The sequence below is a fragment of the Equus asinus genome, chromosome 7 (genome assembly GCF_041296235.1).
Source record: "Equus asinus isolate D_3611 breed Donkey chromosome 7, EquAss-T2T_v2, whole genome shotgun sequence".
Lineage (NCBI taxonomy): Eukaryota > Metazoa > Chordata > Mammalia > Perissodactyla > Equidae > Equus > Equus asinus.
The window spans coordinates 13,118,760-13,136,457 of NC_091796.1; the positions used below are offsets into that span (position 1 = coordinate 13,118,760).

The 17,698-nt window shown below is 34.9% G+C and overlaps 1 long non-coding RNA gene across 2 annotated transcripts in view; it reads left to right on the forward strand.

The window, feature by feature from the left end:
• LOC123287385 (uncharacterized) overlaps positions 1-17,422 on the forward strand; it is a 233,690-nt gene extending 216,268 nt beyond the window's left edge. The window contains exons 3-4 of one of the 2 annotated variants that reach the window (XR_011504370.1): positions 7,089-7,207; positions 11,340-17,422. This is a non-coding gene — a long non-coding RNA (uncharacterized lncRNA). Of the gene's footprint in view, positions 1-7,088 lie in introns of both variants that reach the window. The other variant, XR_011504369.1, reaches the window with a different exon arrangement.
• The last annotated feature ends 276 nt before the right edge of the window (positions 17,423-17,698 follow it).

The following is a 17,698-nucleotide window of genomic DNA, read 5'->3' on the forward strand; positions in this document are numbered from 1 at the left end:
TTCCAAAGCCCATAGTTTACCTTAGGGTTCACTCTTTGTCTTGTACATCCTATGGGTTTGGACAAATATAATGACGTGTCCATCATTACTGTATCCTACAGTATATTTTCACTGCCTTAAGAATCCTCTGTGTTCCACCCATTCACCCCCCTTCCCATATCCAACCACTGACAAGCACTCATCTTTTATTATTACCATAGTTTTGCCTTTTGCAGAAGGTCATATAGGTGAAATCATATGGTATGTAGCCTTCTCAAATTGGCTTCTTTCATTTAGTAAGTTACAGTCAAGTTTCCTTCATGTATTTTCAAGGCTTTATATCTTATTCCTTTTTCACAGAGAATAAGATTCTATTGTTCTCATGTACCACAGGCTGTTTTTCCATTCACCTACTGAAGGACGTCTCGGTTGCTTCCAAGTGTTGGCAATTATGAATAGATCTGCTATCAACATCTGTGTGCTGGTTTTTGTATGGACATACAGTTTCAATCTCTTTGGGTGATACCAATGAGCACAATTGCTAGATCATAAACTAAGAGTGTGTTTAGTTTTATAGGAAAGTATCCACCAAAATGTCTGTAGCACTTTGCACACCCGACAGCAATGAATGAGAGTTCCTGTGGCTTCACGTCTTTGCCAGCATTTGGTTTGCCACTGTTCCAGATTTTGGCCATTCTAATAGATGTCTACCAATATGTCATTATTTTAATTTGCATTTCCCTGATAAAATATGATGTGGAGTATCTTTTCATATGATTATTTGCCATCTGTATATCTTCTTTGGTACCTCTATTTCTTGATTTGCAACATGGGACTAATCATATTTCTTATTTTAGATGTGTTGAATGAATTATATAAATTAACCATGTAACAAGCTTAGAAGTGTGCTTGGCCCATCTTAAGTAGCTGAATTTTTTTGCTAAGTCTTTCATATACTGTATTCCATTTTACCCTCACTACAGACATGCGACTCATCAACCTTTGCAGGTGAGAACATCAGGTTTAGTAGTTTGCACTAGGTATTGTAGAGAGTAAGTGGTAGAGCTGAGTTATAAACCCAGATCTGCCTAAAATCAAAACCTGTACCTTTAACCTCTCTACTGTCCCTCCAGCTAACATTCAAGTTTGGGATCTGCTTCAAGAAAACACTTTCTAATGTGTCTGTCTCCTTGACTACTAAAGCTGTTGCTCATAGCCCTATTACTGGACTACATCATTAGAAACTGAACTGTAATTATCTGATTATGAACTGTCTCTTTGAATGACATTTTGGAGTCTTGAGAAACACGTTTTCCTTCTTTGCACTCCTAGCACATAACACAGTAACATTCATGTAGTAAGCAGTAGATCTATTTTTTAAATTAATAAATGAATGGCTAGCTGGATGAAGTTATCAGAAATTAGCCTTCAGGATAGATGATGAGTTTACGAGTGTGTGTGTGTGTGTGTATGTGTGCATGATTTAAATTTCTTAACAAAGATGTCTTTCTGTAACAAACTGCCATTTTTTCAAGTCAATTATAAAATGTTAGTTATTACAGAAAATATTATTTATTTTTTTACTAGTTTGTATTTAGCTTCATTACAACTATAAAGAAATCACCCCTCATATTCCCCAGGGGTGCAGGCTGGATAACTATTTTCCATCATACTGAATGATAATTTCCTGAACAAGTTCACATATTGTTTTTTTTTAAAAAGAAGACTAATTAAGCCTCTTTTTTTACCTACTTCAGTTAATCCAAATAATAATCTTTTTATAACCTTGACAAAACTGTGAATGTTAATAAGCTTAAGAGGGGAAAATGGAAAAGGAAACTTTTATTCGATAATGGAAAACACAATGATTTATAAATAAGAAACACGATTCCTAGCATAGCTTCTCTAATTAGTTCAATCCTGTCTATGACTTGAGATGCTCCAAAAATACCACCAGTTGCATATTGTAAGCTTGGATGCACTGTATTTTTGTCTGTGGACACTATTATAATCATCAGCTCCATTTCTTTACTATGCTTAGCTGTGTATATTCACACCCCTTAACCCCCTCCCCACAATGTATACATTCCTTATTATGAAAGTCAGCTTGTTGAATTCCACCTGGAGTGAAAACTGAAGAACAATAATTCAGTAATGTTAGTTTGCTTCCTTTATTTCCAACCTTCATAATGTAGAAATGAAGGCATAACTTTTCACGTTGATCAGTTATAGATGAATTTTTGCTGCTTAATTAATACAGCCATTCAAACATACCACGGAACAATGGAAGTCCCTAGAAATATCATATTAATTCACTTGCTAAAGAAGTAAAACATCTTCTCTAATCAATATTTCATGTAAGACGAGGAGCATTTGGCATAGATGTAAAACCCTAAGAGGACCGTCATTGTCCAGGGCCTCAGATATATCTGAGACTTCCCTAATTAGTGTAAATAAGTTATGGGATGTGCTCTGATTTCTTTCAGATATTGCTTCCCATGCAAGTAACATTATGATGCTAATCAGAACAATAATACTGAAGAACGGTTGCCTAGTCCAATACAAAAATAATTTAGCTTAATGAACACAAAGTGTATTATTTACAATATTATCATGGATAATACAAAGATGAAGGAGTGAGTCAATTACTGACAAATATTTTATGTTCTTTTGTTGAGCAAATTGATATACTAGTTACACCACTCAGTTTATCTTTGTACATAATGCAAATTGTCACTAAAAATATGCACTAAAATGTTAAAAATGTTTATATAACCAAAAACTAGAACTAAGAAAATGTCTCCCAACAGTAGACAGTAGCATTACAATACAGTAATGTGAATTAATGATCTAGCATGAAACACAGGAACATACATCCATCTCAAACAAGAAGCAAGAGAATCCAGGCACAATGATTAAAAATTGCATGATTCCACTTATATATAATTTAAAAATGGGAAAACCTAATCTTTAGTGTTAGGAGTAAGCATAGTGTTTACTTTTGAGTGGGTAGTGACTCCAGTGGAGTAGGAGGCATTACGGGTCACTGGAATGTTGTTTTCCTTGACCTGCATACTAGTGGCACGGATGTGTCCACTTTATGAAAACTTATACAACAGTACATTTCTGATCTTTGAACTTCTGTGCAGATATGCTGTATTTCAAAAATATATTCCAAAATATATAACTAACACAAGGGGAGGCATACAAAATTTCAATAACATCTACAAGATACAGAAAATAACATTACAAATTAAGAAAAGAAATTATTTATGTAATCATTAAGCTCCCACAATTTTTGCCTGTTAGAAACTCTTGGTTTGCTAAAAGAATAAAGAAAATAACACTAAGAAAAGTAATGCTAACTCAACACTATTATTTACACCAAAAGAAAAATGATCACTTATTATTAATACAGGATGCAATACATTGAATCAAATGGGTAAGAATTAAGATGTTTTAGTCATTTGTTTCACTGATTCTGAATAAGAAAACAAAAATTATTTGTTCTTGTATAAATGTCTTGTATAAATTGCGCAGACGTGTTTTTGTCACGTTCTACTCAATTGACTTCTAGAAGAGTAGACTGACCTCATCTTAATTAGAAACAAATATTTTCATGGTGCATTGATATTAATATTTTGTGAGTTTGTATATTATTTCTAATTAATTACTCTTAACCTCACTGATCTTTTTCTTGATGTGATGTATGTTTTATAATCTTAATGAGTAATATTTTTATAACTACAATTTAAATCACATAATTATTGAGTGTACTTAAGATTTTTTATATTTTTCTGAGTATACTTCTTAAGAATTTTGTAGGTATTCTTGAATCTTGTTGAATTAATGCTTCTTTGGATATCTTACAGGCTTTTGATTTATATGTATAAATATTGAATTCAGTAAGAAATAGCCAGACTGCTATGGTAGAATGAAGAAAATATGCATAAAATAGGTGTATATATGTGTATATTTTGCGTAGATATAACAATCTTGTATTTTGTATACAAAATATGCATTGATAAGCCAGATAAGAAAGAAAAGCATCAGGATGGTATTATCAAAAATATGATGTTTGTGGTTCAATTTCCAGAATGCTACAGGTCTCCAAATACTTACCTTTGCAGTAATTTGGAAGAAGGGTGCAAATAGTCTCAAAAGATCACCCTCCACTTTAAGTAGGTACTCAGTGGAGTTAACATTAGTGAAAACTTTTTTCAATTCTATAGTTTTTATTATTGTAAAAGCAATAGTGTTTTTAATATAGTTTTAATTGTGCTGTGTAATTTCAGTCTCTTCTTGTTATTATCATGTTTCCACTCTCTTGTTTACAATAGTGATCTATTATCCAAAATATTTTGGACTGGTAATAGATCGTTTGTCTAAATTCAATTAAAGCTGTGGCTCATGAAAAATATAAATACTTCAAATATTTTAACTTAAAATATTTATCTGTGCATTTATTCAACAAAATATCAGAAATTTTGTGAAAGATGGGAGATTTTTGCTTGTAACATTATTTTTTGTTTGTAATATTTGCTGATTGGGGTTCTAACTCATCTTTCCAGCATAAGTCACCCATAATTCTACAGTTTCCAATTCAGCACAAATCACCCATAATTCTACAGTTTCCAATTCAGAGTTCTTTAAAGTGTTGTGTAAGTGTGTGCATTTTTATTCTTTAATAGTTGTGTGATACAAATACTTCTAAGATTTTAAATTCAGTGCCATGATCTATCAAGAATTCCAAAGGACTCAGTATGTTTTATAGAAACATTTATTCTCTTTCTTTTTAGTTGGTTCATGTAAGATTTAATTAAGTTATGTAATTGCAATGTCAAGAACAGCAGGCATTAAGCAGTTTGGGAACAAATGTGACTAACTCTCAGTAAACACACAGCTCAACTGATGAGAGCAGAGGCCACCAACACATTAGAGAGTGCCCGTGAGCAGTGAGAACACAGCCTGCCAAGAGCATCATTCCATATGTCTCACAGAAGAAATGGCATGGCCAGGTTGATCCAGTGAATTAGTTGAATTGAAGTCAATTAGGGCAAGTTTCAAGTACAGGACTCTCATTTTCATTACAATCTGAACATATATCTTCTATTCTTTCAGGTTAGAAAATTTGACTGTTTTCCCTAAAATATATCTCAGGTCCTAAAAGAATAGCTAAGCCTCTGTAAAGTCTTTATTTCATAATCCTGTGGCTGACAGGCCTGGGGGTGTTAAGTGACCATGGAAAATTTAGAATCACTGTGAGAGCCAGGGTCATTATCACCCAAAGAGCACATCTTTTGAGGGTTTGGTTGATTCCACCTTCATACTTAGAAGCACAAATATAGTGGCAATGCCAGTACAGCTCCAAATAGGCAACCCAAAGAGAGCAACATGAAAAAAAAGTATCCAAAGATGCAGTAAGTTGATATTAGAGGAAAAATATTATCACCAGGCAAATTGCCTGGTAATTTTTAAAACACTAGAAAAACAAAATAAAATTCTTTAAAATATTTGGATCTTGGAGATCTAATTTGCCCGAGATCAGAGGGATGTGAATAAGTGACAATACGGCTGGTCTAGAGATACAACCTGTTACATCTTGGATACTACATCCAGTTGAAGAAGAGAAGCAACATCCAGAGGACTTCCTGTGCAGAATCAGGGCTCCCACAGCATCCTGGGCATATCTATGCCGTTACTCTTCCATCTAACATTAAAATTGATGGCTCTTCTTTCTCACCAACCAGAAAGCCACTTCTTGAGAGATGAGATTCTGTCCTTTTCTTTGTGTCACCAACATCTTGTTTTACACATAGTGGATGTTAGTTTTCAGAATGAATAAATAAATTCATGTATATTTTTCAAGGAATTTCTTTAGGAAGAGACTGGATAATGTTACTCGTGAGCCAGAAGACCACAGCTTTGCCTTGATACCCAACAATGAATTAGAAACATAATTATCTACAGATAAAGCATTGACAAAGTACTATAATATTCTAGAACTCTCTCAGAATAAGAAAATCTGATGGGAAACATCATTATACACTTGAAGGTTTTAAAAATTATGTTATTTAAAATATTCTTAAATAAAAGTTGGCATAAGATACTCATGCTTTCAGCTCTTACACAGTCATAAAACCAAAATATTTAAAAAAATAAATATAAGTAAAACTACAAAATCAATTATATGTATTAATGTAATCATATAATTACTAAAATCATAATTTTAATAAAGTTATTAAAATTATTTAATAAAATTAATTGGTTTAATAAACCTTTCAAGTCATTAATTCAACTAAACTTTGTGCTGTACTTCAGTTAAATCACAAATGGCTAGTTTCATGCTACAAATATGCATTTAAGTTTTTAAATTTCACTTGCTTTTGACTATTCAGCATGACAATCATTTATACAAACACCATTATCATAGCCACTACAGTTTTTTTACAATATTGTGTTTAACCACTAAGCCATTTATCAATTTAATAGTGGCTCCCAAAATATAATACTGAAAAATGTAAGTTCTGATGAAAACCCTCATTTCATATTTGTTAATACCTTTAGGGAAATAAAATTGCATATATAAATGAATCATGAAACTATTTAGCATAAAATATATTTTGTACTGTAGTGTAAGCCCTGACAGTTGTTGGTTTTTTGTTTTGCTTTTTCTTTTTGGTAATGCAAGTGCTTGCCTTAAGCTTTGATTGTAGAGGCATCCATTTCAAAGCGGTATCCACCTCAAGAGAGTTATTTGAGATAAACCTATGGCCAGCCAGATTGCTAGACAAAGAGCCAGTCCACCTCCCCTCACTGAGGCTCCATTGTTTTGGAGATCTCGGGTTCATTTAGATAACTGACCAGTTGGGCTAATTTTTTTTTTTTCTCTTCCCACGCTGGAATTCCCTCTCTTATGTTTTAAATTCACCAATAAAGAGTGAGCATATGAAATCCCAGCCCCAACCTTTGACCCCAATAAAAGCAGAACCCCAGGCCTGTGTGCTCTGTCTCTCTCTCTCTCTCCCGCCATGACCTAGCTGTGTGGCCTCAGATGTGCTGTGTAATTTCCAGGTCCTGTGGGTAATAAATCTTTATTTTTTTCAAAGTGTCCTGATGATGATAGCTGAAAGATGTCTTGCAATCACAATAAGAAGAACAAGGGCCAGTTTGACCACAACATTGGTTATTGATAGGCTGAGACTGGCACAGAACATGTCTTGAGAAGGTAGGCATTACTCTTCCCATTTTATAGATGTGAAAACAGAAACTCAAGAAAGTAACTTAACCAAGCTAAAAAACATGAGAGCTGAGATTCAAAACCAAATTACTTGACTCAAAGATCAAGTAGCTGAACTGTGTAAATATCTGACCATTAACTGAGCTTTGCAATATCACACTTCCAAATAAAGTTCGAATAAAGACCCTTGTTTCTAGACTTAAATAGAAATACTTTTTCATATACCATCTTCCAATCTAATTTATTTTATTGTGCTTTTGTGGCAGTTGAGTTATGAATGTTACCGTACCAGGTTCATTTTTGCCCACCACCCAGAAAGCCAAACACCAAGCCTACGAGATTGCAGCAGAGAGAGAGTTTACTCACAAGGCAGCCACGTGAGGAAGCAAGAGCTTGAGCCTCAAATTCACTTCCACAAAAATAGGGACTCAGGGATATTTATGGGATGGGGGCAAGGTGGTTTGAAATGTGGAGAGAGGTGATTGGAGGTGAGGAGAGGTGAGGTAATTGACGATCTGAGCAAGCGTAGTCAGACTTCATGCCTCTTCATAGGATGCATGTTCACAAAATGGCATCATTAACATGATCTGAGGGTGGAGTCTTTAGCCTCTTGACATCAAAATGTCGCCTATCGGACATCTGCATGGGCCCAGTTGATGAGCTGGTGGTCTCAACTGGCCTGAAGTGGACAAGGGGTTCTAATTCCTGAAAAACAGCTCACACACCCATCACCATGGTGACCCAGGCTCCAGGGATATGTTATCTATAGGAGCCTAGTGGGAGTCAGATAGCATATTGCCTAAGCGGCATAATTAACAATGGGTGGGTTAAACAGCTAAAAGCTATAATCAGTCACTGCAAAAAGGAAAATACTTTGGTATCTGGTTACTTGATCATCAGTGGCTGTTTGCTGGTTTCATGATTATACCGTTTTTATTTGGTCCATGTGTTCTCATGTAATGGGAAGTGTTTTCTAATTTTATCTAAAATGACGTTTGCAAACAGAATACTTCAAATAGTGGTAAAAGAATAAAAAAATCTTTTGGAAGTAATGGAAAATGTACTTAAATTACAGAATATGTTTCATTATGAAATGTTAAAATATCAGAGCACACCAAAAAAAATCTTTGTATTTGATTTAGTGCTACTGTCATTGGGGGTAGGCATGACGTGTTAAAGTAGTAAAATAAATGTGTAAAAGTTGATATGAGAAGTTATGTAGTGTTTATTATGCTAAGCCTGTTTCTAGAATAGAAACCATTATAGACACATGGTCAAATAGTAGCAGAGATTATAAATGCTGGATAATTATTACTGTTTTATTAAGAGAAACTAAAAGTTGCAAAAGGAAAATACTTTTTGAGGGGAAAATGCATTTCTAAATAAGGTCAAAAAACTTATAGTTAAGTTTATGTAGATAGGTCAATCAGGTAAAATGATGGTGGAAGTTTAAGGATAAATGGATTCATGAGTATCAATTCTATACAATATTCCAAAGAAGAAAAAATTCAGTTATTTCTAGCTCCTATTGCTGCACAATAATTCTCAAGAAAAAGATGAGAAAGTTGAACAAATATGAAATGGAAAGGGTTATGAAAAGAAACTACCAGGCATCCAAAACACTACACATAATGTTTCATTCACATTATCTTATTTAATGGACATAATTAATAATAGAGATTTAGATTTTTTGCGATGCGGATTTATCTCACTGAAGACATTTGTTTGTGGCTGCTAGTAGAAAATGTTAAGCATACTGCTGATAAATAATAAATATAAGTAACATCTCCTAGGGCTTTTTTAATTTATAAAGTATTTGATGTGCCATGTTTCATTTAATTGTTGTAACAGTCACCAGAGGTAATATTACAGCCTATTTGCAGAATAGAAACCAACACTTTGTGAGTCCAGGGGAGGCCAGGTTCAGAAGCCAGATTACGTCTCTAAGAGAACCTTGTGAGCAAGGCAAATCCTTTCAGCTGGAGAATTTCGGATGCTGGCAGGACAGCACAAAGACTGAGGATGGGAACTAAATCAGAGATGATCAAAGCAAGAAAGGCGAAACCTCCGAAGGAAAGCAGGGTTAGACGGTGAGCATGATCTAACAGCAAAGCTAACTTCATTCTCTACTTTCATTTACTATTTTTATAATAATTTTTATTTTACTTATTTACATCATTTTTTTCTTTTATTTGATAAATCATGCAACAAACATCCATTTAGTGCTTTGTGTGTGCCAGACCCACTCCTAGGCTCTGGGCATGCAGGAGAGAATAAAACAGACACAGCCACTCCTATGATGGAGCCCACATTCTTGTGAGGATAAATAACAACAATGAAGAGAATAAATAATGCAAAGTGAGGTAATAGTAGTGCAATGAGGAAAAATTCAGTAGAATAAGGAGAGATACAGTTATAGACGTGTGCTATTCTAGATAGGGTGGTGAAGAAAGCCTATTCTGAAGTTATCTTTCTACAACACAAAGGAAAAAAAGAGTATAAGAGGAAACCATGATAATATTTACGGAAAGAGTGCTATCTACTGATAGACAAAGGAGGCACTGAGTGCCAGGGCTGAGACAGGAACACATCATATTCTAATAAGAGCAGTGAAGGCACTGTGGCTGGAGCAAGGGAGAAATGAGATGTAGAAATGCCCTTGGTGAGCACCAGAGGTCAGATCTCATAAGGTCCTGTAGACAATTGTAAGAAGTTGAATTTTATTTAGGGTTAAAAGAAAATTTGGAGAATTTCCGTGATTCGGATCAAGATTCATAATGAATCTGAGTGGATTGAGTTTATTAAGTTTGGGCTAGCATGGAGCTGGAGACAGGGAAGAAGATTCAGTCAGGCATGCGTAAAATATGTGGTATGTGGAAACAATTGCTAGAAAAGAGAAGGTTCATAAATTTTAGGAATATCAAAAAATCCTGAGCAAACTAGAGAGGAAAATTAAATTATAAAATACGGGTAAAGTGTTTAGTAGAGCACTCGGAACAAAATAGCGCTGACAATGGCAGGTATTCATCACAGTGATAGTTTTACCATAAATCCACAATTCTTTGATATTCTTTACCGTGGTTTCATTTCCTCCCTCCCTCCCTCAAGGGTAGGCTGAGCCCCCTACTCACAAATGGAGAATGGAAAGGGAAAAACAGTAAGTTTACAGCGGAACACCACCTCAACCAGGCGATCACAGTTAACCTCCCTAGTGAGAAGTCTAGTGACACCATGAGCTGCTGATACAACGCCACGAGAAGTGCCCTTTACCTCTGTGGCGCTTTTCCCAAAAATTCATAATCCTAATTTAATCCTGATGTAACATCAGAAAACCCAAATAAAGGCACATTTTACAAAATACCTGACCCATACGCTTCAAAGTGTAAAGATCATGAAAGAAAAAATACTGAGAAATTGCCAGTCATTGGAGGAGAAATACCAGTTAAATGCCTAGATTGGATCCTGAAACAGAAAAAGACATTGGTGAAATAATTGGTAAAAGCTGAATAAAGTCTGTAGTTTACTTAATAATATTTTGCCAAACTTAAGTCTTAATTTTGATAAGTGTGTCATGATGATATAAGATGTTAACATTACAGAGATCTCAGTGAAGGGAATATGGTAACTCCCTGTACTATCTTTGCAACTTTTTTGTAAAATTTAAAATTATTTACAAAAAAGAATTTTTTTAAGTCATGTGTGATTCTAATAGGCAGCCAGGGTTGAGATTCAGTGCACTAAGATTAGATTTAAAGAAGGCAGTTACACTCAACAAATGCTTTTTCTTATTTCAAAAAGTAAGTACTTTTATAGTAATTATCACCACCATCATCATTATTGTCATTATTATAATATTGCCCAAACTATCTAACTTAGACCATCATTAGCGAAATGTCACATATATTCCCTGTTTGATAGTTGTAAACTGCTTAAAGACTACCCAGCACCTATTAACTATTGATCTACATATTTTAACTACTGATGATGCCTGTAAGAAGTTTCCTTAAACGTGATAACAGTAGCTGTGGGGTTTATTTTTATGTATAGACTACTCTTGCTACTATGTTAAACTAAATCCTGCTGTGAATAATGACTCTTAAAAATGTCCTGATACTCCTAGAGTGGAAGCTGGAAGAAAATATTCATGAGAGGATTACCGCTGGGACTCTTGCCCATTCCTCTCATCACAGTTCACCATCTTGAGCTCCATAAGTCATTCACAAAGGATACAGAGATCCCAGACTTCAGAAGAGATATCCTATACCATCCAAGCAAGTCAAAGAAGAATCTAGCTTCTTGGTTTGTAGAACCACTAATTCTATCCAGCTTCCAATCTCCTTGGAACGTTTTAAAACTACTCCTATTTTTTGTGTTATCTAGGTAGTCCATTAATATGACCGACTTTATTCTGTTTTGTAAATATTGTATATGTCGTCTCTATTCAGACACTAGAAAGTAAAGACACCCTTATGTAATACTAACCTACTTAAGCCGATTCAATAGCTTTGCTTTGGGTGATATGATAAAAGCAGGATTAAGCAGGTTTAACTGAGCATGCCACTTGGAATGCTGGATTAGGCATCATGGTCCAATATGACAACTCTAAAGTAAGACTGATGTTTTCCTTTTTAAGAGAAACAAGATAGAGTTAGACTAAGGATGCTAGCACTGAAGTCAAGAAAACCCAGACTCAAACTGTGACTCAACATCTTATTTGCCAACATAGTGAATATTTTAAATGAAGAATAGTATTTATAAACACATAAAGTTAATCACAGTGCTGATAGAACATATTTTAGTAGAACTAAAATAGAGGAGTGACAGCGTAAGCAGTGGAAGAAAGTGAATTGGTATTTTTCTGAGAGAGATGCTTTTACTGATGCATGATAAATGCAGGTGCAATATTCCTTTCGGTATGAGATAATAGCTTCCCCCTCTGCCTTCTCATAAGGAGAGTCCATTGTATCCTCATTGTTAAGCTCAACCAAGAAGGCAGATATCAGAAAGTGGAGCTAGCTGCCTACTAGGTACCTAAGTAAAAGGTAAGGTTTTTTCCTAGTCCCATCATTCAAATATTTGTTTTCCACTTTCTTTATTCAAATTCAGAATCATAAGTTAATATAGCTATATATAATAGTGTCTGTCACATGTCTTTTTCTTTTTTTTTTTTTTAAAGCAAAGAGGACTCCTTTTTTGTTTTTTTGGTGAAGAAGATTGGCCCTAACATTTGTGGCTAATCTTCCTTTTTCTTTCTCCCCAAAGGCACCAGTACATGGTTATATACCCTGGTTGTAAGTCATCCTAGTTCTTCTGTGTTGAAGGCAGCCTCAGGGTGGCTTGATGAGCTGCATGTAGGTCGGCACCCAGGATAGGAACCAGTGAACCCCAGACTGCCAAAGTGGAGCACATGAACTTAACCACTCAGCCACAGGGCCGGCCCCCCTCCTTTTGTTTTCTATTTGGTGTTTTGAATCTTCCCAAGTAGATATTAGTAATACATAGTTTTCAAGATAGTGTCATGTTCAATTAACGCTGTTACAGAATGGCAGACCTCACTTAATGTAAAAGAATGAACTTCATTCATGAGACAACATGGAGGAAACTGAATTTTGTGTCCTGTTAAATGTTATCAACAACTCTGATAACTTAGCCTTTTATGAGTGAGAGTTTATCTAGTCATTCAAGAGCTATTTTTGGTGAACCAACTAATTGCTACGCTCTCCTATAAAAGATGCAAATTTAATGAGGACACAATGTCTTTAAGAGGAGCTACAGAAATTATTGAAAATGTATTTTCAAAAATCAAAATGGAACCTCTACAACATTTATCTCTACTATCTTAAAATCACAAATGCATTGACCTGTCCTGGTGATTCAGTTCATCAGTGATGACAGATTTACAGATGTTATAGATTTATGGTTACAGACTTGGGAGACTGAGAGAAAGGCAGGTGATTGTAGCTAGGCTTTGAATTTGTGGCCCAGAAGTAAAAAGTGAGGGAGGTGTTAATCACCTTAAACCTTTCTCTTTCTAAAACCTCATAGTATAAAATTATTTACATCATAGGCATACAGCCTTTTTATGAACAGAAGCTAAGCAAATGACAATATTATTCAATGAAGATTCTTGGCAAACTGCTACCAGGAGAAAGCCAGAAAGCAGAGTTTTTAATGCACTTCATGTCAATTCAACCTTGTTCTTTTGCAGAGAAGTTAATTTTACCGCATTGTTATGTAAATCTGTTTTTAAAAGACTTTCTCTGACTGGAACATCACTTATTTTACAGCTCAAATTGGAAATGAATCTAAGCTTATTATTAATGTAGGGGAAAAGATATTTTCTAATTAGTGAGCTCTATCCCACACAATAAATCAAAAACATTGTTGTTTTATTACTTAACCCATCTAAAGACTCCAAAGGACCAAGAAGGGAAATGGTTCTTATCGGAGAAAACATAGTATGTGACAAATTGGATGCCAGTGTTGGCAAGGCTTTTCTTGTATGGGGGTAAGTGGGCAGGTAAGCGGGTAGATAAGGAAGTAGGTAGGTAAGGTCCGTATTATTTAAATTAGACATCATAGACAGGAGAATACCATCATCTAGGTGTCCTTGCTCTGCTATTATACTTTGTGCCCAATATCACAATACATTCTAATTATAATTTCCCTTTCTCTTTCCCAAAGAACGTGATTCTGTGATTCTTTTTCTTTGACTTGTGTCTTGCATATGCATTGTCACTTCATAAACGGAGGGTCATATTGATTTATGTTATTTTTAATAACACAAGTTCTCAGTATCAGAGACTTAACAGACAAAAGCATTTAAAAATACAGGCAGTAAAACAACTTAAAAAACAAATGAGAAACGTCTAACTAAAATGCCAATGTTTTCACTACACTATGCAGCTCAGAATTAGAATTTAACTGATTAGAGATGAAAAACGTCAAGAGATGTGAATTCTACTTAGAAATTATTCCTAATTTTGCTTCTTTTATAATCTTGTAACTAAGATCTACTTGTTAAAAATACTGTGACAGACATGTCTTTGAATTGGGGGACACAATTGATTGTAAAGCATATAGTTTTGCTAATTAGTGAAATTCAAAAAGAAGTCTTCTGTGGTTGGTTCTCCAATTATTTAATTTTCTTCCTATTCTAATTTTCAGTCCACTTCAGCATTCATCAAATCAATAAACAGCATAATTAATAAGCAAAACAAACCATGGAAGGCTATTGCTATAAAACCAAAGCAAAATTACAAGAAACATGTTAATATGAGGCTACATCAAGGTTTAATAGTTACATGTAACATAATGTTGTTATTTAATCATTTTAGTTTCATTCAATATTCCCATTATATGTACATAGGCCACAATAACCTATCTAGGTATTGGATGGTGGCCAAATGCTTCAAATCTGAAAAACCCAGGAAGGCTACGTTATCAGGGTTAAGCTGGAGATCAAAACATTTGTACAAGAAGTCATCCTTCTTGACAGTGCAGAACAGCATTAATCCATTAAACCGGAATATGTATTAATGACCTCCTACATGCAAATTTAGAGGTTCTTGGAGAATAACCACCGGTTCATGTCATCCTTGCACTTAGAAAACAGGGACATGTGCTTCCCCAGCACTGTGACCATGCTCTATGTAACTGATTTCCAGCCTACAGCACAGCACAGTATATATCAAAAGGATAGTTCCGTAAATGTTTGTGAATTCGATCTAGACAATAATAGGGCAAGGAAAATGATTCAAAACTAGGAATTGGTGTGAGGGGAGAATATGAGATAAATGATGGGGGTAATAGAATCCGAGTCCTAAATGGAGAGGTAACTGATACCTAGGAGCTCTAGATTCAGAAAGAAGGGACATAGGAATGTGAAACATACTAGAGGCCATGCATATAAGGATCTAGCCCCTAGCAGGCTGGTTTCTAAATGACCAACTGAAGGGAAATACATTATTATTAAAACAATGCATCCAGCGGAATTTATGTCTATGTGACCAGATGAGGTACTTCAAGACGGAATGCAGAAACAAAGCAGCTGTTCCTTGTTATCAATACATGTCATAATAATGATAATGCAAAGGGTTTGGCATTCAGCTGCCATCCCAGTTGTGTGCTTTAAGGTGTCTTTTTTTCTCCACGAATGATGCAGAAATATTGTTGATGTTTTTTTCTTTGAACTCTTACTATCTGACCTATATTTGCAAGACGGCTTGTCAGAGTTGTTGGAATGACCTGGGGCCATGCAGTGGAGCAGAGCTAAGTGAGGCAGGCTCCGATAGCCAGCTTCACAGCTGAGGACAAAACAGACGAGATCATTCTGTGAGCAGAGTCTTCTGGAAGTGTGAGACACGAGAAGACCCCGTTTTACTTAGCAAAAAGACCTCCCTGGATAACACTAAAGAAGTTTGATGGGGCATTTGACTTAAATTGCTGAAAAACATCAAGAGATCCACAATTCAGGCTTTCAGAAATCCATGAGTGTGAGACCTGTGACCAGAGCACCATGTTTCACCAATAATGGAATTCAAAATGTCCATCGTGTATAAAGGAGTATCTGTCTCTCTAACAGCAGGGTAGCTGAAAGTATCCATAAGCCAATTAGGTTCCCTGCATTGTAGATTTGCTCTGCGCTGCTATTTCAACAGCTCATTACTACATTAATGAATATGGCTTCAGAGGCAGGTATTTGTACAATTGGTGATGGTTCGACCTCTCCAAAAGTGGGCACCTAATTACTTCTTCATGCAGAGCACTAATTTAAAGGTTATTGCTCTTTCTCTAAGCAGGATGTAAAACTTATTATCGATTCACCTGGATTTGGGATAACAATGGAGGTTGTCAGTGCTTAATGACTAGATTCCTTTGTTGTCAAGATATGTCTGTAATATTAAATTCTGAGTGATCTCTCAATAGCAATATTTTATAAACACAAAATCTAATATTTGGTCATTTGGCCTCAGAAGCTAAAATGTAATATTTCAGAGTGTCTGAGGCATAGCAGGCATAAAATGAATATTTTTTTAATGAAATGATGAAAGCTAAGTTAAAGACAGAAAAAGTCAAGCAATAGAAATAGAGTTACTATGTGTATTATAAAATATATTTTAAAACGTTGGAGGTGTCCATAAAAACTGAAAAATTATGGATAATTCAAGTAATAAGTAGTTTTGATATTTCAGTTATTTGGATTTTCCAAACTCAAAATATTGCTTTCACAGATAATTTTTGTTGTTGACTTTTTTTAGATCATTTTATTTTGAATTTTGTTTATTCTTTAGTCTTGGCTTAATTCTTCTCTAAATCCAAGCCTATGAGAATATAAATAGTTTTTGTTTTTCTGCCATCGTTCATAGACGTGACAAAGAATTCAGTGCAGCAAACTACTCATCAAGATTGAATACAATGTTCTTCTCAGAAATGTTTTGTAATAAACTCTTTAATGATAATGAAATCAGTATTTCGAAGAGGTATCTGCACTTCCATGTTCATTGCAGCAGTATTCACAATATCCAAGATACAGAAACACCCTGAGTCTCCCTGGATAGAGGAACAGATAAAGAAGATATGATTATAGAGACAGAGAGTCAGAGACAGAGACAGAGAATGGAATATTATTCAGCCATGAGAAAGAAGGAAATCTTGCCATTTGCAACAACATGGATGAACCTGGAGGACATTATGCAAAGTGAAATACGCCAGACAGAGAAAGATAAATACTGTATGATCTCACATATATGTGGAATCTAAAAAAGAGTCTAACTCATAGAAGCAGAGAGTACAATGGTGGTTCCTAGGGGCTGCGGGATGGGGAAGGTTGCTCATTCTTGAAGTTATGTAAGATGAATAAGTCTAGAGATCTAATGCATAGGTGTAATGACTATAGTTAATAATACTGTATTGAATACTGGAAGTATGCTAAGAGAGTAGATTTCAGATGCATCATAGCCATCACAAAAATAAATAACCATATGAGGAGGTGTTAATTAGCTTGACTGTAGTACCCATTTCACCATGTATATGTATATCATATCATCATGTTTTATGCCTTAAATATATATAATTTCTATTAAAAGTATATATTTTAAAAGACTACTAGAGTATCTGACAGTTCGAGCTGTATTTTTCAAGGAATTTGTTGATTTTATGTAAGCTGCCACATTTATCATTATAAAGATGTTTGAAAAAGATAACGAATAAAGTTCAAATACTTTCATTAAATGAAATTTCATTTTTCTCATTATTGGAATAACTGAAATCATTAATAACTTGAAAGTGCTTTCTAAATCAATATTTGATCTAACTTGATTGTTAGGTGTTTCAAATGATCCATGCAGAAGAAGACACTTTTGCTGACCTTTGGTTTACCCCAAAACCATTGGCTTTAAAGGAACCGAGTCAGATTACAGATTCCTAGTGAGTGGCCTTGAAGCGGCTATAGCTACGCTTATCGCCTGCCACATCCAT